Source organism: Phodopus roborovskii, unplaced genomic scaffold (assembly GCF_943737965.1).
Source record: "Phodopus roborovskii unplaced genomic scaffold, PHOROB, whole genome shotgun sequence".
Lineage (NCBI taxonomy): Eukaryota > Metazoa > Chordata > Mammalia > Rodentia > Cricetidae > Phodopus > Phodopus roborovskii.
The window spans coordinates 6449659-6477385 of NW_026126436.1; the positions used below are offsets into that span (position 1 = coordinate 6449659).

The 27727-nt window shown below is 34.3% G+C and overlaps 1 protein-coding gene across 1 annotated transcript in view; it reads right to left on the bottom strand.

Annotated features, from left to right (window-relative positions):
* Lingo2 (leucine rich repeat and Ig domain containing 2) overlaps window positions 1–26459 on the bottom strand; it is a 486815-nt gene extending 460356 nt beyond the window's left edge. The window contains exon 1 of the mRNA XM_051187524.1: window positions 26351–26459. The gene's annotated coding sequence lies outside the window, so the exon portion shown is untranslated. The remainder of the gene's footprint in view (window positions 1–26350) is intronic.
* Window positions 26460–27727: the final 1268 nt, after the last annotated feature.

A 27727-nucleotide genomic window follows, 5' to 3' on the forward strand; every position in this document is an offset into this window, starting at 1 on the left:
TTTTGTTGTTATTTGATTAAGAGAACAATCAACTCTGTAAATGCCCCTAAAGTTTACCCTTTGACCTATAAGTGCTAGGGTGCTATGTTCTAATCCATTTCCTACAGAACAGCCATAGTGATCTTTGTACAGTACAGATGTGAGTGCATTTCACCACTAATTAAAATAGACAAGCAAATAAAAAATCTATATTCTGCACCCTTTAGGCTAGAATGTAAAACTAACAGTTGGCCTACAGAAAGGCCATATATGACTGGCAGCTTTTCTGAATTCTATTTCATTCAGCACTATAGTCACAGTAGCTGTTATTAATGTTCTAAAAGTGTTAGAATCCTACCCTATCACAAGCCAATTGTGTTTGTTCCTTCCCAACTCCAATATGCCTCTACTCTCCATAGTTCACTGTCACTCTCCCCTTTGTGGTTTACAGCGGTGATTATGAATCATGTAAAATGTCATTTCCCCATGAAAACTCATTGGACTCTGTTGTGGCATATTTGGTTATTCTGTGAAGATGTGTCTCTGAGAAGGCACCTTCTCATTGGTTTAATAAAGAGCGGAATGACCAATAGCTAAGCAGGATAAGTGGGACTTCCATGTAGAGATAAGAACTCTGGGAAAGAATCAGAGAGGCAGAGAGGAAGTGGGACCTAAAGTATGGAGGAGAGATAGCAAGACACATGGCAGAACATAGATTAATATGAATGGGTTAATTTAAGTTGTAAAACCTAGTTGGGAACATGCCTAAGCTAAGGCCAAGCTTTAATGTCTCTGTGTCATTTATTGAGACCGAGCAGACCAAAGTAAGTACAACTACAGGATTCCTCAGAGGTGGGAAGGTTTTCTTGTTAAGTATTCTGATATGGCACTAGATTCAATTCTAGTAGTTTTCAAAACTGCAGTTTCTGTGGTCTCAATTCCATTCTTTTCCCCACTCAATGCCTATTTATATTTTGAAACTGAATATGCAGTTTAAGAAATGGAACATTTAGACATAATTAATCATGAGGACAAATCACTCATTAATTGAATTACTATTATCTTTATTAAAGATATCCATGGGAGCTTACCTGTCCTTCCATCATGAGAGGGCATAGCTAGAAGATGACAGGAATGAGACCAAAGAGCCATCCCTCATCATTCATGGAATCTATTGATGTTTCTGTCTAGCATTACCAGCCTATTCATGTCATGTGTTTTATTAGATTTTTGTAAAGAAACTCAAAGAACTAAGACACCAACAAAAAAGTGATTTTTTCTATGAATAGTTGCTTAAAATGTCTTCAGTAATGTGATAAAAATTCTACATCCTATCCAAATACATTTAATGGGATTGATAGAGAAAAATCATATTCCAGAGGCATAGACAGTTATAAATAGGTAATGGATACATGAGTAAACAGGTTGACTTTTATAGAATAAAATTATAATGTATTTATTAATGAGATTTGGGTAATGATTAATGAAATATTCCTATGGTATTGGGCAAAGTTCCTTTTACCTACCAGGCAGCCATCATTACTCTTTACTATTTTGACAATAGTTAGACTTCTGCCATTTTTTCTAGCTATTGACTTACATTAATTTGACTATTTTTACTTTAGCTAGCATTACTTAATAGCATAGAAAACTCAAAATAAAGGCAATTATTTCAAACACACAGAAGTAAATTGGTCATCGGGTGTTATTCATCAAATAGAAAATGAAAATTTGTTTGGAAGCTGGGTCTATACTCAGTGGTAAAGTGCTTGTCTGGCTTAAACAAGGCATGAGTTTGACTTCTGATACTACAACACAAAATAAATGGGACAAAACTCCAATGTACCTGGTATAGTTGACACAGCATATGAACTCACAACAGTTAGCTTTTCTTCTTTTAAAAGAATTAGTACTGTTAGGATTGATTAGAGTTGAAATGCATACTGGGGTCTCTGATTTTATTCTATTTTTTTAATTACTTTTCTTTTTTTTTCTTTTTTTTATTTAAATTATTTTGCTCTTATTCCAGTTCCCTCTCTCTTACTCCCTCCCATGCCCCCCAACCACCCTCCTCTACCACCTCATCCCTCATGATTCTACAGGCTCTACAGGAAGGGTGACTTCCAGGAGTGGTCAGCAAAATCTGTCAAGTCTTTGGATTAGGGACTAAGCCCTCCCTCCTGATTCTTGTGCCTTCTGTTGGCCTCTTTTCCTTCTGTTGGTTAGTCTTGTCTAACTTTGAAGTAATAAAGTTTGTTTTATCTTATCATATTTTATTATGATCTCTTAAAAGCCTGTTCTTTTCTAGTCAGAGGTGGAAGGGAAGTGTATCTGGAGAGAAGGGGAGGTAGAAAAGAACTGAGAAGAGTGGAGGGTGGCAGAAACCATAATCAGGATATATTATGTGAGAAAAGAAGTTATTTTCAATAAAAGAAAAAATAAAAGCAAGAAAAAACTCAATTCCCAGCCAACTACATAAATTACAAAAATATGAATGGGTTTATAACACATAGCTTTCAGTTATTTGACCCATGTAGAGAATAATCTCTCTTTATTGGGACTCACTAAGCTCATTGAAAACAATGAGCAAGAACATATGTTAATTACAGAAAGGCCGTGAAATGTATTCTCATGATGGCTTTGTAAAAGAAATGGAGAATTATAGCCATATACGACGATTTGCATTGAGCACATTTTAGTGATTGGCAACAATAGAGTTCATTATTTTCTCTGCCTGCTTATTTTTATCAATGAATTACTTAAACCTAGAAGATAAACTTCTCTTAGCATACAGTTTGAACTGAGGAATCCTTTGATGTAGGTAGTGAAGCAGAGACCTCATCTATCTGCTGGCAAAATTCATTAAGTCTAAAAATATCTTGAAAGTTTAGAACAAGGAAAATTAAAAACAGTATTAGCATATTGCCTTCATTTGAAATTCTTGATGTCTTGCTTGAGTTAAAAGAAGGTTGTATATAAATATTTCTCAGTTTTGAAGTCAGTGGGATGGCTGTTACTAAAAGTGAACTCTAGCCCAAAATCACTTGAAGGCTATTATAACAAAATTTAACTCATATTAAAAGATTTATAGAGTAAGAGAACATTTTGTTTATCAAATTCCAATGCTCTCATATACTCTTCTTAATAAAATGAACTATAGAGAAAGGAGAATACAAGGAATAGAAAATCTAGTTCTCGGTACCGTATAAATTATGATTTCAAAACATACATGAACCTTGTAGCTGAAGAGATATCTCAGTGGTTAAGAACACTGTCTGCTCTTCTAAAGGACACCAATTAGATTCCTAGTACCTGCATGGCAGCTCACAACCGTATGTAACCTTCTGATATCTTCTTCTCATTCCCCAGGAACCCACAGACATACATGCAAGGAAAAGACCTATACAAATTTTAAAAAATAATTTTAAAAATGATCCAGATAAATACATAGAAAATTGGAAAACCAGAGGAGAAAGCAAAGTTCAAAATCTGTGAAAACTGAAAAGTAATTTGTTTCCTTGTGTATATAAGGTTCAGTGACTTCTTGGTGGAGGCCTCATTTAATTTAGTCTGAGTGACAAACTACATATAGAGAAATGTATTCCATATCAGAAGATAATGTGAAAAATGTAGTCACAATCCTCCTGTGAGTTTTGAGAAGGTGGATTGATCATTTTGTTTCAATTTATGGTTCCAAAATTTGGTGACATAATCTAGTTTCTTATCTAACCTGAGACAAATATAAGTATATAACTTGGATTCACCATCAAGTGGGTGATGAGAAATAACTCATTAAATTAGGCCAAATTATTTCACAGCTTCTACTTGTCTTGACTATTGATGTGCCTGAATCTTATTACTTACAAACTTGTCCTTGGGACATGGACAAGAGGGAGGCCAGCAATTCTTGGCTAATTATTCTCTGAGTGACTATCATCCTGTATTATTAATATACTCTGCCAATGCTTGTAATATCTTCTTGCTCTCTTATTCCTGATTATTCCTTTATTTTTTAAACTTCAGTCTCTTCATACAGACACAAACGCACACAAAATCACCCCCCCACACACACACACACACAATTTCAGTTGCATTTTATGACAAAATATTTCCTGTTCCTTGACCACTTTTGGTGTGTTCCTTATACTCTTACACAACCTGTGTCCAAGAAACATGGTCTGCAAAGTCTCTGAATAAAAGTATAAATTGGGAAAGTGATTGTGGAGTGGTTTTTATTATCTAGAAGTCAAGAAAGCTTTTAATACTGCAGATGCCCAAGATGAGTCTTGAAATACAAGGAGAAATTTACTAGATGCAGGAGGCAGAAGAAAAGTGTAAGGGCCTGTGTAAAAGCCTAGATGTAGCTCCAACTGGGCACTTGAGAAGAAGCAAAGTTTAAAATAGAAGAGGAAACATAAAGTTGACAACAATAGGTTTCTGCACCCTGTTTAAGAGGGGATATACGCATTATTGTATTGCATAAGATTTTGAAAGACATACATAGATATAAAAAATAAACAGAATGAGAAGCATTCTTAATAGTATTATTTAAAACTAATGATGTTCAGAACTTGCAGATAACAGATTAGAAAAAGATTTTTAAATGACAATATATAATTACAATAAACTTTTGTAATATGTAGCTTACATTGACACTTTTCAAATTTTCTTAAGCACCTTCAATGTAGACACTATGGCTATGAGATGGAAAATATTCTCTTTTCTCAAGAAGCTCAATTTATTAAGACTAATAGTGAGATAAAGACACAAAATACAGTGATATTTTATATCTTATATCACGATTTCATATTTCATACTATAAAAAGCAATAGTACTTTTAGGTAATCAAAGAAAATTGAGTTCAATTAATATTTTTAGGTATTTGAAGCATACCTAAAGTGTTGTATAAGCCAGGAGGTGATGGTGCATGCCTTTAATCCCAGCACTCAGGAGGCAGAGGCAGTTGGATCTCTGTGAGTTCAAGGCCAGCCTGGTCTACTGAGTGAGTTCCAGAACATGCTTCAAAGCTACAATGAAACCTTGTCTCTAAAAACAAAACAAAAGTGTTGTATCAGATTCAGCAACCCACTGTACAGACCTTTAAATTGTAAAATTTCAATATATTATCAGATGGTGAAGCAAATGAAACACTGTAACAGTTTCAAGATGTAACTCAAAGACAAATTTATTGATACTTTACACACACAGGCATGCACACACATGTACCTATGTATGTACATATGTGTTTATGTATATGAGCCAATTCACATGTATAGATAACAAAAACTGGTTTTCTCCAAATGTGTCTTGATCTCATTACTTCATTGATGTTCTTGTTCATGAAGCTATTATAAATCCTCCCTTGCAACTTCCTTCAGAGCCCATGTAACATTATAGAAATATATTGATAAATTTGTGCAAGATGCAGTGCCACTGCCTTCCTTTTATGATTAGTCCCATTCTTTCATCCTTCAGATGGCTCGTCTGAACCATGTAGGTATTATATATTGACTAGTAAGGATGTCAAAAGCAGGTACTTGGATGCTGCATTTTAAATATACTTTTATAAGTGTATATACCCATATATACTCATATATATATATATATATATATATATATAGAGAGAGAGAGAGAGAGATAGATAGATAGATAGATAGGAAGATAGAGAGAGAGAGAGAACATACAAGTACAAGCAATATGCAGATTATGCACATTTCTAGATTTTTGGCAATGAACGGCAAGATAAAACCTCTTGAGTTGAATAAAATAGCCTGAAAGCACAGGAAGCAATACTGCAAAAAAGAATCAATTCAAAACAGTGAATTATCACAGTTAATTCCTTTAAATAGGATTTTGTACTTGACAGAAATCATAGAAAATGGATTTGGCCCCAAAATAAAGGGTCACAAACATATCTGAAACTTTTTCTTTCCTTTGAGACAATTTTAATATAGATGAAAGAACTTCAGATTAACTGTTTAATGAAAAAATACTACTTAACCATCTGCCAGGCCATAATGTGAAATGTCTTTGACACCTCTCAGCTCATTCAGCGGAATTTCCAAATGCCACTGTTACTGTTAAGAGTCAATCAATGCTAATGTCTGCTCCCATCATTCTTTCTTCTCCTTGATATTTAGACATCTTTCCTAGCCTTGTTTTCTTTCTACTTTCTGACTTTTTTTTAAAACTTATTTCTTGGCTGTAGGAGCATTATTATTCTTGCTGTATAAATATGAATTGTTGTAGGACTTGGTGGATGATGTTTATTTAGAAACAATGGACATAAACTCTTGTAGTGGTTCTGACTTCACAATTTTCTCAGAACACATTTACAGTTTGTATATTGTTTTATAAATTGCTCTTCAAGTAGATATATTTTCTCTCTAACTAAAATACACTTGACACAAGTGATTACATTTTAATATAAATTCAATATACCATGTGCAAATTTTGAGTTACAAAGTAATATGAACATTAACATGATTTCTATCAAAACACTCATGCAAGAACCATGAAGACAAACCTAATCTTCCTCTAATGTGCTAACAGGAAATCTGCACTTATCTAATCAGCAACCAAACTGGGTTTGTGGATAAATGACAAATGGCCCAGACATGCACTCAAAATCAATGCATGAATTCAGGATGCAATTAAAGTCAAGAGCCAAGAAGGGAAAAGATGGGTGTATCCATCAGAGTGAATAATAATAAAATAAAATGAATAGCAAAACAGAAGTGCTTTGAGGAGAGGCTATATCAACAGCAACACATTCATTACTTAAACCTTTGCCCCTGTGACAGTCTTGAATGAACAAGGCATGCCACCCTTTTATTATAATCTGTCAATGTCATTCCATCCTTATATGTCCAGAATACTGATATGATATCACATCTTTTATGTAGTTTCTGACCCACATCATGTTTATTATTATTGTCATTATTATTATTTATGAAGTATAGGGTGAAAGCTATGATCTTGCACAGATTAGGCAAGGGATTATACCAATGAGGTGTATTCATCCCATGCCATTCTATCTTCTACTTATTCTCTACTCTCTTATTCTGTTATCCCTTATATGTGGTAATGGTCATCCTTTCCTTTCTCTTTCTCCTGTGTGTATGTGTGCATGTGTTTAATTTTTGTCTTTTTTTTTACATGCCAACCACAGTTCCCCCTCTTTATCCTCCTCTCTCTCTCTCCTTTCTCCTTCCCCCCAGCCCACCAATCATCCACTACTCAGAAAGGGTAAGATCTCCATGGGAAGTCAACAAAGCCTGAGACATTAAGTTAAGGCAGGAACAAACCCCTACTCCTGCATCAAAGTTGAGCAAGGTTCCCATCCCCAACAGGAAATGGGCTCCAAAAAGCCAGCTTAATATTTAACATATACCCAATTTAAAATTATCATATGAAACGTATTAGAATCAATGTTGCTATTGCTTTGTAAATATGAGCAAACTTGAAATAGATACACTGAGCTCACATGCCAGCACTGTCTCAAATTAAACCTAGTAATTATAGCTCACATACTTCCAGCCACAGCATATGCATTGCTTTTGTTTAGGACTGCCTCATTTATAACCTTAACATACCTCTTTGAACATCTCCATTCTTGCAATCTTCCATTGATTGCTTTCATACAAGTACAGAAAGAATTTGAGATGACAGAGAAGAAGTAAATAAGTGAAAAGAATGTTAAAATCACAACTTGAGATTATAGCAATTTTTTTATATTATTCTTCTGTTTACTTCTCATAGCATAGGTGTGAGACCTGTCTAATGACAAACTGACTAGAACCTGGGCCATCATTCCATTAATAACGATGATTTTGCATGTCCTCAAATAGTTCTTTTTCTGACATGTCTGATGCAAACTGAATGTATAAAAATACCTATTTTTTATTCTGAAACTTTGAATTCCACAGTTGACTATGAAATAAAAGATATGATTTGTAGCACACACTCTTTCAAAGGGAAAATACTTTTTTCATAATGAAGGGCCACTGTTGTAGTAGTGTATGGATCATCTTGTATTTCATGCTTATCAACATTTATTGAAAATAACTTATGGCTTTATATGCTCTAAATGTTGTATTTAGAACAATGGAAGAAACATTTTCTATAACCAATGAGGACAGAGTAATTCTGATATTGCTCAAGTGTTACATAGCCACTTAATTTATAAGTGAACATGATCCATCACAGAGTAATTCCAGAAGCAAACCAGTCAAGTAGTACATCATGGAAATTTGTAAAGCCAAGGATATGAAGGAGACACCTTGACATGTCACAATGGTTTAAAAACACTCATTAGCTCTATGGAAGACAGTCTTATTGCATAAATGCTGTATCCAGTTACACAGCTCATCACAGGGTTAAATGAGACTGTCAAAAAGGGCTGAAATGCTGGTAAATCACACAGTGGCGCATTAGGGTGTATGAATGAAACCAATAAATGTGGTACAATCTTAAATCCAAGCCACAAACTTTTATATTCTTTCCAGGAATACAAAACTACTTCTCACTTGGGTGATGGTGGTAGCAGGAACATTATATGTGAGTTTAATATTAATGCTTTCTTTTGCTCCTGTGTCAACACTAATTTCTTTTCCTCACATACGAGAAGCTAGTAGGAGGCATAAATTTTGATTAATGACACAACTCAGCCAAAGCAATGTCACTGAAAAGAATTAGCAATCCAGGCAGGGTAGCAAAAGAGAATCTAAATGAGAATACTGTACGAGGCCAATTACAAAGGGGACTGTAATTATCAATTTCCTTCCATGCTACTCAGGTTTGTAGTTTTTAAGGAGAAAACTACTTAGGAAAAAAAGACTTAATAGGAATTGATTAAGTGGTAGAAATCATTTTAATCAGTGAAATCCTGAAATCCAAGGATGGATACCATGAGATATGGCGCATGACAGCCCACGCATTTGCTAAATATATTTTTCTGAAGATAAAATATACATTTTTTTAATAAAGGAGAGTTTTCTATTAGTGTGGAATTCTTGAACTTTTATTGATGCCACATTTTTATATAATCCAAGACTAACACCTATTTAGAACTCATGAACAAGCAATTGGTTTTCAAATCAGCCTTGTTCTTTGTCACATGATCATCTTTATCTCTGTCTAAACAAGTGTTCATCTCAGCAATCATCACCAATGCTTTTAAGTTGCGTTAACAGAGTCATTATTGTTCTATCTCCTGTGATTCTGTTAGAATCTGAAGTTCTCTTTCTTGACCACAGTCATCATGGCCATACAGGTTCTGCCTGTTTGCTCCCTAACCCTCTGACACCTTCCTGAAGACTACTACTGTCAATCTGACCTGACAAGTTTTGGAAGAAGTTTCTCATTCTTCTACATTCTGGTTCTGAGCCTTCCTCCATGTATTCATGAAGATCTGCCATGTTTCTGACACAAAATTAATCATTCACTTTGAAGTGTGCTTCTAGGCTAGATATTTTTAAAATATTAAGGAGAACAAAATTTAAAATAAAAAACAACAACAAGAAAAGCATGGTATTCAAATCCTTGAGGAATGTGAGAGAGAAAAAATTCATTTAAAAGATATGGAGACAGAATTTGAGTTATGACTCTGAATTCCAGTGCAACAACATGATTTATTTATTAACTATCCAAAAACTTCTGGCACCATTAAGCAGATATCTGACTCCAGCACTCCTAATGGTGCCCTGCATAACTATTCTGCATTAATGTATAAAATATGATGGTAAAATTATGAAAACAATAAAGAGTAGACTTCAAAAGACAAACAAAACCATATCCCATCAAAATATTGTTCTTTTCTTTTTTCCCTGCCTCCCTCTCCCCCTGTCCTTTCCTCCATCCCTCCCTCCTTCTGTCTCTCTCTCATTCTTTCATCTGCTGCTTTAGAAAGTAAAATCTAAAGCTTATTTCTTTTTAAATACTGTATATATATATATATATATATATATATATATTGTGTGTGTGTATGTATGTGTGTGTATGTTAGAACAGGCATGTGTCATGGAATTTATGAAAATGTTAAAAGAAATCCTTTGTTATTGGTCCTTTCTTTTCACCTTGTTTAAGACAATACCTCTTGTTCACCTCTGCAGATTTTCCTCCTACATCTTACTATAGGAGTGTTGGAACTACAGATAAATATTACTGAACCTTGTTTTACATGAATCCCAGTGTTCTGAATTCTGACCCTCATAGTAAATGGCTTGTGGTGTAATATACATAGTTTTTTGTTTTTGTTTTTGTTTTCGTTTTTCCTGTGGGTCATCACACTTATGTTCACAGTGAGATATTCCATAGCCACTTTAACACAGATGATTCTAAACTAAAGAGAGTATGGGATTGAAGGTCAACAGGAACTGAGCTAAATTTCTCTTCCTTGAGTACTTGGAAATAATAAAAAAAGATGGTAGTTTGAGTTATTATTACCAAATACTAGTTAAAAACAAGCTATCATGTTCCTAAATTTTCTATATAAATTGTCTCACTTGAAGTTTTTTAAAATGATAGGACATTCATATAAATATTCATATTAAGCCTGTTTACTTATATAAGGATATTTTTACAAAACTAGGAATATTGTCTTCTTCACAGTTATTTTTCTTAGCCATAAACAGTGTATCTGGCCCACCTAAGAAATGGCACAAATGTACTCACAAGATGAATAAATACTTATGTGGGATCTTATGGAAGAAATTGTCCTAGGACTATCTAGAGGCCTTGTAGCATTTGTGTTACCACCACAAAGCTGCAGTGTGTTCTTTACAATCTGAAGCTAAAAATGTAAGTTAAATTTATTTCTCAAAACTTACAACAAGCATTGCAGTGAAGACAAACTGAAACCCAGATTGCAGGCTGCTTGATGCAAAGAGAGTGCTTCCAGGATCAAACCCAAGACCACAGCACATTAGGACAAAAAGCAAACAAAGTCTTCAGACAGCTTGGAAGTAAGGAGTCTGAAAATCTCCAGGACATGTTGTTAGAAAAATGTTCTTCCAACAAAAGGACACTGTGTAAATAGTAACACTGAATTACCTGAAACAGAACTCAAGGAAGCAAACCTATTTCAAATAGATATAAGAATAAATAAAATATCTAGGAACAAATCTATCCATAGAAATAAAATGTCTCCATGATGAAAATAATAAAATATTGATGAAAGGAAATGAAGAGGACACAAAGAAAATGGAAAGTCATCACCTTTCATGAAGTAGACAAATCAGTAAAATGTTCACACTACTCAAAGTTATCTACAGATTTAATGCCATTTCTGTGGCATTACTGGTGACTTGTTTTAACTAGAGACAGAAAAAAATCCTAAAATGTGAATGAAAGTATCCTGATTTGTTAAAACAATATGGAGTACATGAGTAATATAACAAAATATGTTTGTATAATTTCATAATATGGTATCATACTAAAGTAGCATCACATTGACTTAAAAACACGTACCAGCCAGTGGAAAACAATAGACAGGCAGAAAATAAGCCTATATATCTCTAGCCACTTATTTTTTATAAAGATACTAAAAGTATGAATTTGAGAAAAACAACTATTTTAATAAATGGTGCTAAGGGAAGTATGGTCCTATTTGCATATATTATAACTCTATCACTCACTATAGAGAAAAACCAACACAGAGATTAAACATTTTGCTGTAAGAAAAGAAACAATATAAGAACTAGAAGAAATGAAAATGTTTCAGGATAGTGAACAGACATGAATTGAATTGAACAAGAAAACAAACAAAAACTAAAACAACAAACATGGAAAAGGAGACGATATCACTTAAACTTTGCACAGCAAATTAAGTAATCACAAGAATGAAAGGACAAACAACAGGATAGGAGACAATGTGTGCAACCTCTATATGAGAGAACATTAAAGAATCTTCCAAGGTCAATAGCCAAACAAACAAACAAAACTTCTCATTCAAACATCAGTAATAGTAAACATGCACTCCAAAGTAAGATTCTGCCAAAAGGTACTTAGAAAGTATATACATCATAGAGAAATGTAAATAAAATAAAAATAATACATCATCTCATAATAGGAAGAAAGTTATTTTTGATGCTGTTCTGGGAAAGAAAAACAAGGGTAACAAGTTATGGCTAAGATATGGGGGAATGAAACTTACTCATGGCTGTGCGATATAAATTAGTACAGTTAATGTGAAAAATACCTCAGGTTTTCTTGAAAATTTAAGTAGATTTCTATATGTTCTCCTTTGTATATATGCATGGAATGAAATTGGGAAAGAAGAGCTGGCTCAATGTTTAAGAGCACTTGACCCTTTTCCAGAGGACTTGAGTTCAATTCCCAACATCTAACTTCATACCACATAACTGTAACTACATTCTCAAAGAATCTGATGGTCTTATTTGAACTCTAGGGGTACCAGACACACAGGACACACATACATGTACTCAGACAAAATATTCATAACATAAAATAATAAACAGATTTTGAAAAATAAAATCAGTATGTCCAAGAACCATTCAAATCCTAATGGTTACTGAAACACTATTCACAATAGAAAAACAAAATAACAGCAATGTCTTATTATTAGCCAAGGAATGGATAAAGAAAATCAGTATATATAATAACTGAATATTGGCCTGTACAAAATGAAATCCTGTCTCCTGAACAAATATGAATGCTACTGGAAATCTTTACACTACATGAGATATTGACACAGAAAGCAAACACTACATGACATCACTCTTATGGAGAATCTAGAGAAATGTATCTCATAGAGAGAATGATGGCTAATAGACTATGGGACGAGTAACAGATGGAGGAAAATCTGGGAAGTGGGTATTTTTTTAGATAGGCAGGAATGAGACCTGATAGCATTTGATCACACAGTAGCATGGCCACATAGTTCATATACATTACAAGAGACAGAAAGTATTGTAAATTTCCCCATAAATACTAATGATTATTTGAGGAGATAGATACATTTATCCTCATTAGACAGTGTATACATGTATTGAATTGTTGCATTATCCTATTAATGTGCACAATTTTTATATCAGTTGCAAAAGTAAATTCAAATACTTTTATAATACTATTTTTATTTTCTGAGAATTTAATAGAATTATTTGTCCGTTTTCCTTTCCTCCCATTAACTCCTACCATTTACCTCGTTATCTCTTTCAAATTCATAACCTCTTTTTCTTTAACTGTTGTTATATATATGAATAAATTATATACATTTCTAAAACTATAAATACAATCATGTCAGTCTATATGTTAATCCTGAAATTTAAAATATAATTTAAAGATACAATATAAAATATAATACATGAGATGCCCTAATTAGGGTTGCTTTCCAAGGAAGTCCAAAAGACTTCAAAACATGCAGCCTTATTGATATTGTCCTTTATTGCCCTTCAGAGGTGGAAGGTAGGTCTCTATTGCCAAAGACACCATGCATTTTAGAAACAAGGTCCAAAGATCCTTGAGCCACTACTGAACTGAAGGCTTCCTTCCTATGGGTACATTAGAGATACATGCACCTTGGTTAAAACCAACAACTCACTAATCATCTTAAAATTTGATCAACAAAAAGAAAGTAATGTCTGTACTAGAAACTAAGCTAACTACTTGATGGAGAAGATTCTACATGATTTTTGCTAAACCCATACAATCTCTAATAGCAATCTAAACATTTGTCTTTATAACCAATGATAGATGTACTCTTTAGCCCTCATTAGGTAAATTTCTGGTGTAACAGAGTGAGACCACTACAGAATACTATTCTCAATGGAGAAATACATCTACAAAACATTCCAGCACCTAAGGCTCAGGGAACATTGTAGAAAAGGGGGATGTAAAGACTGTAAAAGCCAGAGGATTTGGGAGTTTGTTTTGAGACTGTCTCCTACTAATGTGTACATCTACACCCATAAAGTCTCACAAACATGATTGCCCAAATATGACCTGAACAAGGACAACATGACAGATATACCAAAGTAGACTTGAAAAAGCCCATGAGCCTCAATTCTACTGGCAACTAAGAAATGCTGAGAGCAGGAGAAATAGGCTTCCCCAGAGAAGAGCACACTAATGGTCATCTGATTTCAAATGATCATCTCTAAAACAAACACAGACTGAGCAGGTTATATTTAGGAATATGCATGCATACAATAACAAGCAATGATAAAAAAAAAAGGCTATGAATTTGAAAGTGGGCAAAGAAGTGTATACAATAAGTTTTAGAGGGGAGAAACAAAAGGGATGAATGGTTACTTGTCCTATACACTCAAAAATAAAAAAGGAAATAAGGAGAAATAGCAAACATATTTCAATACTAACAACTATTTTCATCCGGAAATTCATTCCTTTGGAATTAGTGTTTTATAGAGGGTTAAAGGTAGATAACAATAATGCACAGTGGTAAATATGTCTAATTCTGGACAAGTATTGTGTTTAGAATGGTATTAAAAATGGCAGGTGAATGGAGCTAAACTTTATAATATAAATAGATTAAAATAAATAGCCCAGCATTTCTTTTCTTCTTTTGTTCAATATTTTTAAAACAAGCACAATGACAAAATTGAATATCCATAATGGAAAAGCACCCGGAGATTGTTGTAAACACATGATCCTAAACATTCTTGGGCAAACCTCCTGCTGTTTCTCTTTCTTCTTTATCTTTTTCTGGCTCGAATAACAAAAGAAACCTACAGTCTGGCACAAATATTTGATTCATTTGTAACAATGTAAAATGATAGATGATAGCACTGGAAATTGAGGTTGATTCTAAGGGAATACAAATCAAAATAATGTTCTGGATGGGCTGTTTCAAATATATGAACCAACACTGAGACACTAAGGAAATACTTGATCTTCCTCACGAGGAGTCTAAAGTGATGTACCACCTGCCTTTTCCTAGCATCCATGCTGTCTCCAAAAAATCATTCCTCATGTCATTTATTTAGGGATTTTCTTGAAACTGGAACATCCTGTCTCTTCTGAGTATCTTAATTTTTGATATGGTCTGATGAAAATAACAATACATTTTGTGGCAAAGGGTGTTGCCATGAAACACTTAGTGGATACAAACTTTTTTTTTTTTTAAAGAAAAAAGATTCGAACTTCTTTTAAATCATGATATTCTACAGTGTTTAAGGTTGCACTGCCATATCTGACTGTCAGATGAGGGGCATCCAGATACTGAAACACAGAGGTCAGTCCCTCATATGGCCAGCTAACTTGGCTTCAGCAGTCAGTCTATGAATGAGTGTCACTGGCTCTCACATTTTTAATTAGAGGGGACATGCAAATAGAGAGAGAGAGACAGAGAGAGAGAGAGAGAGAGAGAGAGAGAGAGAGAGAGAGAGAGAATAATAGTGTATAATACAAATGAAAACTGCAAAGAAAAGTCAAGCCCCAAGACAAAAATTGTTGAGGTAGCATTTCCTGATTCTACAGTCAATGTAGTTAGGAACGAAAAGTAGTTAGCATGAAAGTGTATGTCATAGCCACTTACTTTTCCATATTTAATTTTGCCAAGTGGTGCACCTCCTTTGCCAATGACAGAACAGGATCAAAGAATCCAGGACTAGAACCTATACAACCAATACTATCAGAACCAAGATTTGAAGCACAATCTTTTCATTAGCTATATTCATTTTTTCTAAAATTATTTCTAATCTTAATACTAATGTCTATTCATTGCTTAGTATCTGTTCCAAGCAATGCTGTCTCCTTAGCCCATGGTTCAGAAAGGCAGCAAGAATATCCCAGAGAACTTAATGATAGATAACTGATGTGTGAATACAAAACAACAATGTAGCCCATTACTATAGAATTCCCAGGGTGCAGGGTGACACTCTTCTTTCACTGTAAACAATAAAGATTATGACTATAACTTGGCTTAAACAATACTTTGGGAATAAAGGGTCAAATCCATACATTATTTTTTCTGTCATGGGCAACAGAATAGTTCAGGTGCTAGAGTACTGAGATTCAGTGTGTTCTATTATATGTATATAGTGTGTGTGTGGGTGTGTGTGGAGAGAGAGACAGAGAAAGTGTGTGTGTATGTGTGTGCATGCATTCTGGCTAAGCAGTCATTCCTATTTTAAACTATTAGAACCATGAAGTTCTTAATAATGGATTTTGCTATCAAATGTTAATTGAATATAACAATGAATTTAAATTCTAGACTCTGTAAATAGTGTTCCTACTCTTGTTTATCAGTACTTATAATTCTTTACCAATATATCTGATGTTATTTATCAAGAGAACATTATGTAGGCGAGCTTGTCAATTAGTGTGAAGCATTTTAGGAAATATTTTTCATCTGATATTTGAATATATTTTGTTTCTTTCAGACACCAATCAACATAGACATTCTGGAGGAAGAGAAGAAGAGCAAGAAAGACTATACGAATCAACAATGATTGTAAGGTTTGCAAACTGGAGAAGATGAATAAATACATAAATATAAATATTGACAAATAAGACAAATGAACAAATACATACTGAGACATTGTCAAAAAGCAAAGTCAGATAACAACAATTGGCCAAGAGTTTCTCACTGAGACTATCAGCAAATTACTCACTAGAAATATTAATATTAATCCCACTGCCTTTTGGCATCACAGTAATATATTTAGCATGCTAAAAGCAAAAGAAAACATAGATTGTCCACCTAAAGTCCATATTTCTCACAACTTCTAAAAGCAAAATGAATATATTCCCAAACAAAATACGAAAACAAGAAATACAAACAGGAGTCTTTTCAAACTGAAGCAAAAATATTCTGAACAGTAACTCACAGTCATATGAAAATGTAAAGCAAAGGCAAATGCATGGTCAAATGCAAACAACACTATTATTGTAATTTGGTTTGCATTGCACTTATTTTCCAAAAGACAAATGAATCAAAATAATTATATCTGTTGAGAAATATTTACAGTATATAAAAATGATTACATCAACTCCATATAATAGGAAGAATGATGATTAAGAAAAATGTTCATATGTAACCAAAGATAAACTCATGTACATCAAAATTCTGAAAATAAATGGAGAAGATAGTTGCACAAAATTAGCAATATATTTATCCCATTAGAACCATACACTTAAAAATCAAGAAAATGATACTTGCTATATAAGATGCATTATGCTGATTCCAAATATTATGGCTTTATTTAAAGTATGCCACATGACAACATAACATCAAACTGTGCATACCAAAATTGTCTCAATGGCACTGGCATGAATTTCTAACACTAGAAATTAATGATGCTGGAAACAAATGAAGCATTCATGCAGCCACCAGAGAAATGTCTAGGAAAGTGGTGGAGCTTTCATACTTGTTGTATGGGTGAGAACCCCAGCTTTCAGTAAAATAATGTGCACTCTGAAGCATTTTCGTGCCTGTGAACCATTTGTTATCTTAGTTTCAAATGACTGGACAAATAATTATTTTTCCCAACATAAAAATGGAGTGTGCAATTCTCCTTCAACAGACTCCAATCATCACTACTCAGCTGTGATTCCACTGCCATAAGATTGGTTGGTACCTAATGAGACACTAAATTATTGATAGATTACTAAGCATCAATTAGCTAGTGCAATAAATTTGAAGTTGGATAAATAAGAAAAGTTCAATTTTAAGTTGAAGGAATTGCCAGGCTTGTATTTATTTAATGACCTCAATTTGTATATAACTTATGTCAATAAAACTTTGAATTTCTTTAGACTGAGTGTGTATTCATCATATGTGAATAAAGCTGTTATATTTCCTGTTACTTTTCATTTCAGAGCGAATTTCAGAGTAAATATTATTTATTTATTTTTACATTTTAACTTTTCATTTTATGTGATATAATTGTTTAATCTGCGTGTGTGTCTGTCTACCTTGTTCATACAAGGCGTGGCATGTGGATGCCTGAGAGTGCTTAGGTTCCCTGGAAACAGAGTCCCAGGTGGTTGTGAGTGCCAAATATGTTGGGAATAAAATCCAGGTTCTCTGGAAGAAATGCTAGTACTGCTATACACTGATCCATCTCTACAGCCCTTATTGAGACTTATTAAGAGTGAGAAAGAACTAAAGAGTTGGTGGCACTTAAGAGGGGGAACTGAATGTCTGTAGCCATACTTACCAATTCCTTTTTCTAAATTCTTACATTTGGATAGATTTCAGCATGTAATGAAAATAAACTTTCTCTGACTACCCTTTTTCATTAGTCTAATTTCATCTGTATTCTAATTCTCATTAATGTACCCACAGATAGTGTATGTAGTGCCATAGAAGCTTCTTTTTACAGTAGACAGATCATTACAAGAAAGCTACAACTGATCATCGTGCAGAGAACAAATGAGAGTGGAATGCCTGCACCCAGTTAATACATTTCCAATACAGCGTCCCCTACACCTAAGGCTCAGGGAACATCATAGAAAAAAGGACACAAATATTGGAAAAAAAGAGCCAGAGGACCAGTATATTTTCTATAAGACAGTTTATTCTATCAAAATGGAGGAGAGTAGGGATGAGTTGTTTGTTATGATCTGGGAGAAGTTGGGGGAAGGAACGTGCAGTGAGTATAATCAAAATATGTTGTATGAAAAATTCTAAGAATTAATAAAATGATTGTTATTAAAAATAAAAATAGACTTTTAAGTCACAAAAAATATTGCATAGGCAACTTAGATATTCACATAAAATCACAGACACTTAAATATTTAGGATCTATGCAGTTTTCATGATAAAATACATTGAAAATTAAATTACTGTTACACATAGAAATCTAGCATATATAATATTCAGAACAAAATTCCTACACAATGTGGTAAAAATTATTATTATTATTCAATTTCTATAGTAGTAAAAACAGACCATAATGTCATAATTTAATCTTTAAGAAAGACAGGGATACATGGTGGGAAGCATCAAGTGTCATTTTCATGATTTTGGTCAAGAATTGTTTCCTAGTCTGAGTGGTATTATAGTTTTATAGACATAATGAAAACTAAGATATACACAAGTTGTATGATGTTCTTATTTGTATTTCCACATAACATGAACAGAAACTATGATAGACAATTATTGTATATGTAATTAAACAAAAGAGACTTAACTAGAAAAGAAAAATCATTTATTCCACTTGGTATGTCAGCATTTTGTGATGTGTTTATGTATTGGCAATAGCCCCATATTGTTAGCATTTGTTTTGGATAATATACATTACTAATATTGGTTAAGAGAAGTAAGAAAATCTGGAGTTGAGGATACAGCTCAGTCCATAAAATTAATTCATAAGGACTTGGGTTTGATTCCTAGAGCCCTCATTAAAAAGTGTGGACTCCTGCCAGGGAAGGATGTCAGCTACCTGCAGAATTTCACCTCTCCTTCCACTACTCCAGATCCAGTCCCTTAGTCTTATCCCCAGTTCTGCAGCAGAATACTTGCTATGATCTTCTTTTCTTGATAGAGGTTTCTCAAGTGATAGAGAAACACAGCTCTCAATGGCTAGGATGTGGAATAAAGAAAAACTCATTCCTTAATGATGAAAATACCAATTTGTACAATCACTGTGAATTTTGTGTGGTAGTTTTTAAAAAATATGCCAATGACTCTACATTAAGATTAAGATACACCTTTCTTGGGCATATACCTAAAGGACGCTTCATGTGACCACAAGGACATTTACTCAACCATCGTCATTGCTGCTCTATCTACAATAGCTAGAAACTGAAAATAACTTAGATATCCCATAACAGAAAAATGCATAAAGAAAATGTGGTATGTTTACATAATGGAATATTACTCAGTGTTTAAAATATGGTATTGTGAACTTTGCAGGCAAATAGAAGGAACTAGTAAAAATATCAACCTGAGTGAGGTTACCCATACCCAGAAAGATAAATATGGTTTGTACTCAATTATATGTAGATAGATAATAACTGTGGGAGTGAAGAAAGGGAAGACCATTTGGGAAATAGGATGGTGGGCTTGAGGAAGGGAATAACTAAATGTAAGGAGCATTAGAGGATGGTATAGAAACTTCCTATGACATATGAAGCAAACCTAGTGAAGTCTCCAAATAGTAGGAGAGATTGAATCTCAACTGCCCATCTCTTTTAACAAATGGAACTTCAAGCACTGGCATTGGCTTACATCTAATTGAGCTGTTGGACAAAGAGATCCCATGGAAATTCCCAAAAACTCATACTGTTGCCAAGGCCATAGGTTGCTCTTCACAAACTAACAGCATAGCTGAAGACAACACCCCCTAGAACTCATTGAATGTGGAGAGGGTGATCTGCTTGGTGTCAACATAGATGCTTTACCCTACAATCTAGTATGTTGGTATGGGAAGCTACTCTGAAAGAAAAACATAAACACCAAGCTGCTCACTAACTCTTTGATCTACAATGGTATTATGCTATCAAGATAAACTAATGTAATGGTGGCACAAAACTTGTGGGACTAACCACCCATTGTCTGATTTGACTAAAGCCTTCTCCACAAGATGGAACCCACACCTGATATTGCTTGAATAACCAAGAACCAGAGACTAAAAAGCTAAATGGCTCATAGACCTAGGATAAAACCAAATACCAATGGTTAAAAAAAAATGATATTCTGTTATACTCATAGATCAGTGCTTTATTCAGGCATAATCAGAGAAGCTTCCTCCTGCATTGTATGGGAACAAATATAGAGACACATAGCCAGACATTACACAAAAAAGAGAAAGACCTTGGAACATATATCTCTAAATGAGATGTCTCCAACACATCCCTGCCCTCAGAGATAAGGGAACCCCATAGACAAAGAGGCAGAAGTAGTGTAAGAACCAGAGGATATGGAGGACAGCAGGAGAACAAGTACCTCCAAATAAACTGAACAAACCTCATATGAACTCAGAAACTGAAGCAATAAACACAGGGCCTACATGGGTCTGCACCAGGTCATGTGCATAAATATTATAGCTATCAGATAGTAGTTTTAAGTACCTTCTCTTGGGCTCTTTTCTTTTGTTGGTTTGACTTATCCAACTTTGTTGTGATGGTTTTTGTTTTATTTTATTATATTTTATATTGTTATGTTTTGTTGTTATATCTTAGAAGCCTGCTCTTTTCTAGTGAGAGACAGAAAGGGAATAAATCCAGATGGGAGGGAAGGAGGTGAGGAATTAAGATAAGTAGAGGGAGGGGAAAATGTAATCAGGATATATTGTATGATCAAAGAATCTGTTTTCAATAAAATAAAAATAAATATAAAATACTACAGGTGATATAGTGCAAGGTTCTAATTCTAATGTTAAGGAAACAGAAACAACAAGCTCTCCCAGGCTCTAGATCAGCAGTCTAGCAACTCTGCAGTTTCAACTCTGTGAGAGTCCTATCTCAAAAAAATGGTAGAAAGTATCTGATGAATGGTTGTCATAGATGTACAATCATGTGCATCCATGCTCTCTCTCTCTCTCCCTCTCTCTTTCTCTCTCTCTCTCTCTCTCTCTTACATACACACACACACACTTAAGATACATGAACATGTACATATATGCACATGCACACATACAAAGAAAATGTGTGACAATTGTGTAACTTGGTCTACTTGTGTCCCTAATGTTTTTGACTGGCTTTTGGGAACCAATTCTTCATGGTGGTTGTCTTTTCCAGCCTTAATACAAGGTGAAGAGTTTAGTGCCACCTCAAATTGATAAATCATGTTTTGTTGATAACCATGGTTGGCCTGGCTTGCTCTCAATAGAAACAGAGGAGGAGTGAATTTGGAACAGGAAATGGGAGGAGTGGAGGAAGGGGAAACTGCAGCCAAGATGTATAAGTAAATACATAAATAAAAGAATAATAATAAAGAAACCCATCAACCCAGGAATCCTGATTGTGACACCAAGAGAAAAAACTTATTTTGGCTATCTCAGGAGCTAAATTTGATATACCTATTCCTCATATTTTGTTATTATCTTTTTAAATATAAATCATTAACACTTTTATGGGCAAGGCTGAGAATTATTTAGAATTTCTCTGTGTCTTATTCTGGTCCAATATGTAAATAAGTCTACTTTCTTATGCCATTCTCAACTGAGCAATAAGCAACATGACTTAACATTCCAATAGCATCTTCCCCCACACAAAATTCTGAGATCATAGTAGAATGCAAAAAATCTTTTCCATTTATATTTCAAACAAAAAGTTTCCTGGTGATTTTTAACTTCCTCTTTGTTTGGATTTTTTTAAGCAACAATATCTTCTTCAGTCTTGATCATTTTTCCGCTCATCATTTTCTTAATCTTCCCTAGATGGCTGTAGTATTGAAAAAGCTATGGACAACTCAAACTTTCTAATCACATAGATGATTCTAGCCTTTGTTGACTCCAAAGGCAGATTAAATGCCCCTTTCTATTTCTATATCATTTCAGTTCTTTGTAGTTCCTGTTCTTCAATTTCTAAGCTTTAATTCATGAGCCACTCAATGAATACAGCAGAATAAGCAAACAACTTCCTAATGTGTCTTTTTTCTGATTCTTTATTATCTCATTGTCCTACAAAGGCTTGCCTCTGAGAACTTCATCTCTCATCCTTTCCCATTATCTAGGTCTAGACAAGTTTCACTGATAGTCTTGCTATTGTTGTTTTCTTTTTTCATATCTGAGATTTTTTCAAATTCTTAGAAAATGACTTATTTTCTAGTAGAGGGGGAATAACATTGACTTCAACACTTTTCATCCCTGAGAACTTGAACTTTGACAGGAAGAATCTATGATTCACAACCAAAGATCACATTGGCATAAACAACTTCAGACCCTAATGGCAATGAAGATGTGAGAGATCCTATTCAGATGCTCAAATGCCTGCTGATAAAAAGGATCTGAACCTTTTCTTTCCTGGATGTACAGTCCTCTCACTTTAACCTAATGGAGTGTTATGCACACATGGACAAATAGTTCTTGTCTCATTTCCAATACCTGTTTGAACCATGCCTCTCCTTCTGTACACAACACATTCAGATAATCCTTCCTTTACTTTCTTAATGCCTTAGGAAGACTCAATTTAATTGGGAATTTCAGGTTAACAATGTAGAGGCTTCTCAGAGGCTAATAATAGATTAATTTCATAGTTTTAAATGTTGTCACAGAGTTTATTTTCCATTTTTCTTTTACTGAAAATATATTTTCTTCATATAATATATTCTCATTATAGTTTCCTCCCTTCTACTTCCACCTTACCTCCTGTCATGTCCAAATCCACACTTTTTGGATATGGTTAGAAAACAAATAGGGATACACACACACACACACACACACACACACACACACACACACATATATAAGCAAGCTAGGATAGGGCAAAACAAAAGCCAAAGGAAAAAACACAAGAAACATAGATGTAGAGACACAGAAATCCCATAGATCACAAACCACAAAACCACAATATGTATGTAAAAGACATATAAGATTTGAATGAAATGCTCTGACAAAACATTATAAATCAAAGAACCTCCAAAAATGTGATTTAGTATATTTTGCTTGGCTATTCTCTGCTAGACATAGAATCTGCCTTCCAGTACAGTTTGCATAGGCAGTGACTCCCTCGGAGAAAACTATTTTTTCCTTTTTGTAGTTGTCAGTTTCAGATAGCTTCTCAATTAGAGATGGGATGGGGGCTTGTCTTCTTTCCCTCTCAGCACCTGAACCCCATCTGGTGTAGGATCTGTGCATGCTGCTACAGTCTATGTGAGATCCTATGTATGATAATACCTCTGTGTTTGAAAGTCATTGTCATCTTGGTTCCCTCCAACCCCTCTAGATCTTACAATTTTTCTGCCTCCTCTTCTATAGGGTTTCCCGAGACTCAAAGTGTGTGGGGGGCATTTGATGGTGATCTTCCATTTAGAGCCCTATGTGTTTCCAAGCTCTCTCTCTGTCTCTCTCTGCCTCTCTCTGTCTCTCTGTCTCTCTCTCTCACTCTCTCTCTCTGCAAATTGTCTGGCTGTGGATCTCTGTATTTATTCCCATCTACTTTAGAGCAAGCCTCTCTGATGATGGCTGAGTGAGTGTTACAAATTTATATCTTATCTTAAGCCTCTTACAGCCTGTGCATGTGTGAATGTGTTTGTAGATGGGTGTATGTGTGTGTGTGTGTAGCTGAACATCCACTGTAATGTAATTGCAGCCTAAGTATAGTCATTTTAAACATATAAAGCAATATTAAGCAGATGAAACTTAAAAACAAAACTATAGTTTCCTGACTTAAAGAATGGCAGAAGGCAATCAATATCATTTAAAGGAAAAAAAAAAGACCCAAATCTTCCTCTAATATTTACTCAAACCATAAGCTATATATAAACATGTGTGTAGTACTACTTTGACATGTTGATAAAATAGTTATAGAAGAACTGAGAAAGCCACAAAACACATCTAGCAAAGGGAATTCTCACTGCTGCTTCAATGTGTATTTCTCTTTGCACACAATAGCGCTTTGATTTCCTTTGGTAGCTTTTGAAATGAGCAAGTAATATTTATTTTCAGGCCTCTTCAGTGTAGTGGAGAAACAGTTCATTCTCATTTCAGAGTATGCCAAGAGCCACCTAAATCTGCAGTGCTTGGTAACTGACAAGGCCTTTTCTTAATACACTCCACCTTTTATTTAATGTTTTTAAAAGAGGAAAAGAAAAATAAATCAAAACTCCTTCAGCAAGCCAACAACATGTCTCAAATTTTAGAAGTCATATGTATAGAAATTTAAAAGTCATTCCTATCAACTCCAATGTCCCTTTGCTTCTTGTCATTTGGAAGAAGCCTCTCTTTCCAGGAATGTTGTCCTTCTCACTTTCCTTACACCAGCTTCAATCGTCTTTCTCCATAGATCAAAAGGCAAATTTCTTGCAGTGTGTTAAGGCTTGTCTAGAGCAATAGGAATAGATAAGTGCTAGAAGTGCACAGTAGGACTCAGAGTTAGACTTCCTGGTGTTCCTCTGTCAATGCTGACACTGCTCTATAGTCTACAGTTTGGTGTCTGTCTGTCTGCTGTTTACTGATGACATCATAAGGAATGTTGATTTTGAGAGAAAGTGTTATAAACATTCCTAAAAATGCAATGCATTTATTTTGTATTTGTGGGATAACAGCAATGAAAATTAAAAGTGGATATTTGTACCTCCTACTTTCAAATCTTCTCACATCTCTTGCAAATACTCTTCAGTAATCTTACAAAAGCACTCAGTCTGCAATGGATAAAAAAAAATATGCTGACCCTGAACTGCAAAATGTCTGAGAAGCTCAGGCAATAAGATACCTAGTGAACAGCTAAACTTTTGCGACTGCAACTTCCCTATCTCTGAAAACTGAAAGAATGAATCTCACCCTGTTTTCTTATCAGCCTGTGAATATTAGATGCATTTAAATATTTATAAGCCATTTGTAAGTTATAGGAAGTCATATAAACACACAAGCAGCATATTCTAAGTAATTACCCTCTGGAAAGTAGCATGGCCTCTTAGCTAAAAGAAACTTAGTGTATCTTAACTACTCTAAAGTGTTGGCTTTATAAATCAATGGAAGAGCAGAAACTGCCACCAAAAAGAAATGGATCGGAAAGCTCCCAGGAGATATAGAGATTCCAAGGCAATTCACTGACATGGTGACTGCAGTTTCTCTATCTGCTAATGCAGGGGTCATTATACCTACTATGTTTCAGTTTATAATGACAGGTAAATAAAGCAATGCGGTAAAGTATCTTGGCTAACCTGTTGTCTTTAAATTCTTTTCAGATGCAGAGGAAACTACTAAAACATTGGCATACAGTTTCTTAATTAACATTTAAGAAATCTAACCAGGAGTACATAAGCCCTGTTATAAAATGAGAAAACTACATTTCAATAAATGCAAACATTTTCCCAAGACCACTTTTAAGTCACTCACAATTTATAAGACTTTTTTACTTTTCCCAGATAAAAATTAACCTTTTTGTTACCAGGCAAAGACAGAGACTTTAGCAAGGAACAAGAAGCAAAACACTACATGAACCTATTCATATGCAGAATTTATAAAGATTGAACTAGTAGAAACAGAATGTAGAATAAGTTAGTAAGGGCTGAGGGAATTGGGAGGGAGGAATTATGGTAAAGAAATTGATTAAAGGGACCACAATTTTAGTGAAATAACTGTCTTCCAAATGACAAGAATAAATTTCACAAACAAAATTTTAGAAGCACTGTCATTTCTAAAATCAGCATACCATGAGATTTTTTGCGTTAAGGAAAGTAAACAAACAAGCAAGCAAGCAAATAAACAAATAAAAAACAGTACCAACAGAAGTCATGACATATAGAAAAGTAAGCATAGAGGTGGATTCACCTACTTACCAATTTGAACTGGGCTCCTCATGCTGATGGTGGTCACCTGTGCTGTTAGTCTTGGAACCTTTTTTATTTTTATAATTCTCTTACTGTGCTGCAAAAAAAAAAAAAAAGAAAGAAAGAAAGAAAGAAAGAAAGAAAGAAAGAAAAAGGAAAGTGAAATGATGCTTCAACCATTGTAGTTCAAATAACTTTTACTGCTTTCATAAACAACTTTTTAAACAATAGTAGAGATTAACTTACTTCAGGGGTTTGGTACCTCCAATTGTGAAGTCAATACATTCCCATCTTTACCTAGAACATGGATTTATACTTATCTCTATCACCAAAGTATATGCTAATTTTTTATTAGTTTGAAGAATAAGGCAAGGACAACAAAAATGCAAGACCAATCTGAGCTAGCACACATGCACATTTTTTTTTCAAATATGTTTTGTGGAAACTGGGACTTACTACTTATCTCTGACTCTCCAGAAAAATATGTACACCATGCTAGCTTCAAACTCAGAATTCAGTCTGCCTCTGCCTCTGCCTCACTAGTGTTCAGATTAAAGGCATGGAAAAAGTTTGTGATGTGCCATAGCAGCCACTATGTTTTCCCTATGTTTACTGCTGCACCATTCACAAAATACATGATAACACCTGAATAATGCTATTCACTTGGGCTTATAAAATTAGATTTGAGAGAAAATTTAAGAGCTACTTCATACGCAGGGTTTCAATGATCACACTGAATTACTACTGTCTACTTTAATATGTTATGCAATGATATAATTTCATGTGAGGTTAATTAGTATCTACAAACATTTTGTATTATCAGTATTGCGTGTTAAAATTGGTTTCACTTGGATTCAATATCTAATCAGGAAATCTTAACAACACAGGAAAGATATAGTCTACCCAGTAGGCTAATATGATTCATCTTGTTTTCATTACTCCAGAGACACAGCCTATCATTTCCTGTTTTCCCTGCAAATTTAAATGCTGTATCATTGAAAAAAAACATCCATGTGGCATATACCATAGCATGTCAGCTTTGGTTATGTTTGGAAATCTATTGTTCTGAAAACTTTATTCTTTCTAAGAGCAGATGAGAATTCGTGGATTTAGAGGATTCGTGATGCAAGAGTAGAAATAAAAAAACTTTGAGAAAACCTTAGATTAGAACAAATGAAAAAATATAAACTATATAGGCATGCGTGTACCTGTCCAAATATGAAAGGTGATCCCCTTCCTATGAGGAAGAATCTAAGAGTTTTTATACCCCTGGGATAACATCACAGAAGAGCAACTGTCCTATTTGCATGTTTGCAACTCCTTAAGAGTTTAACTTTTTTTTTTTTTGTGGGGGGGGGGGGGCTTCTGCCTAGCCTCTTTGTCAAA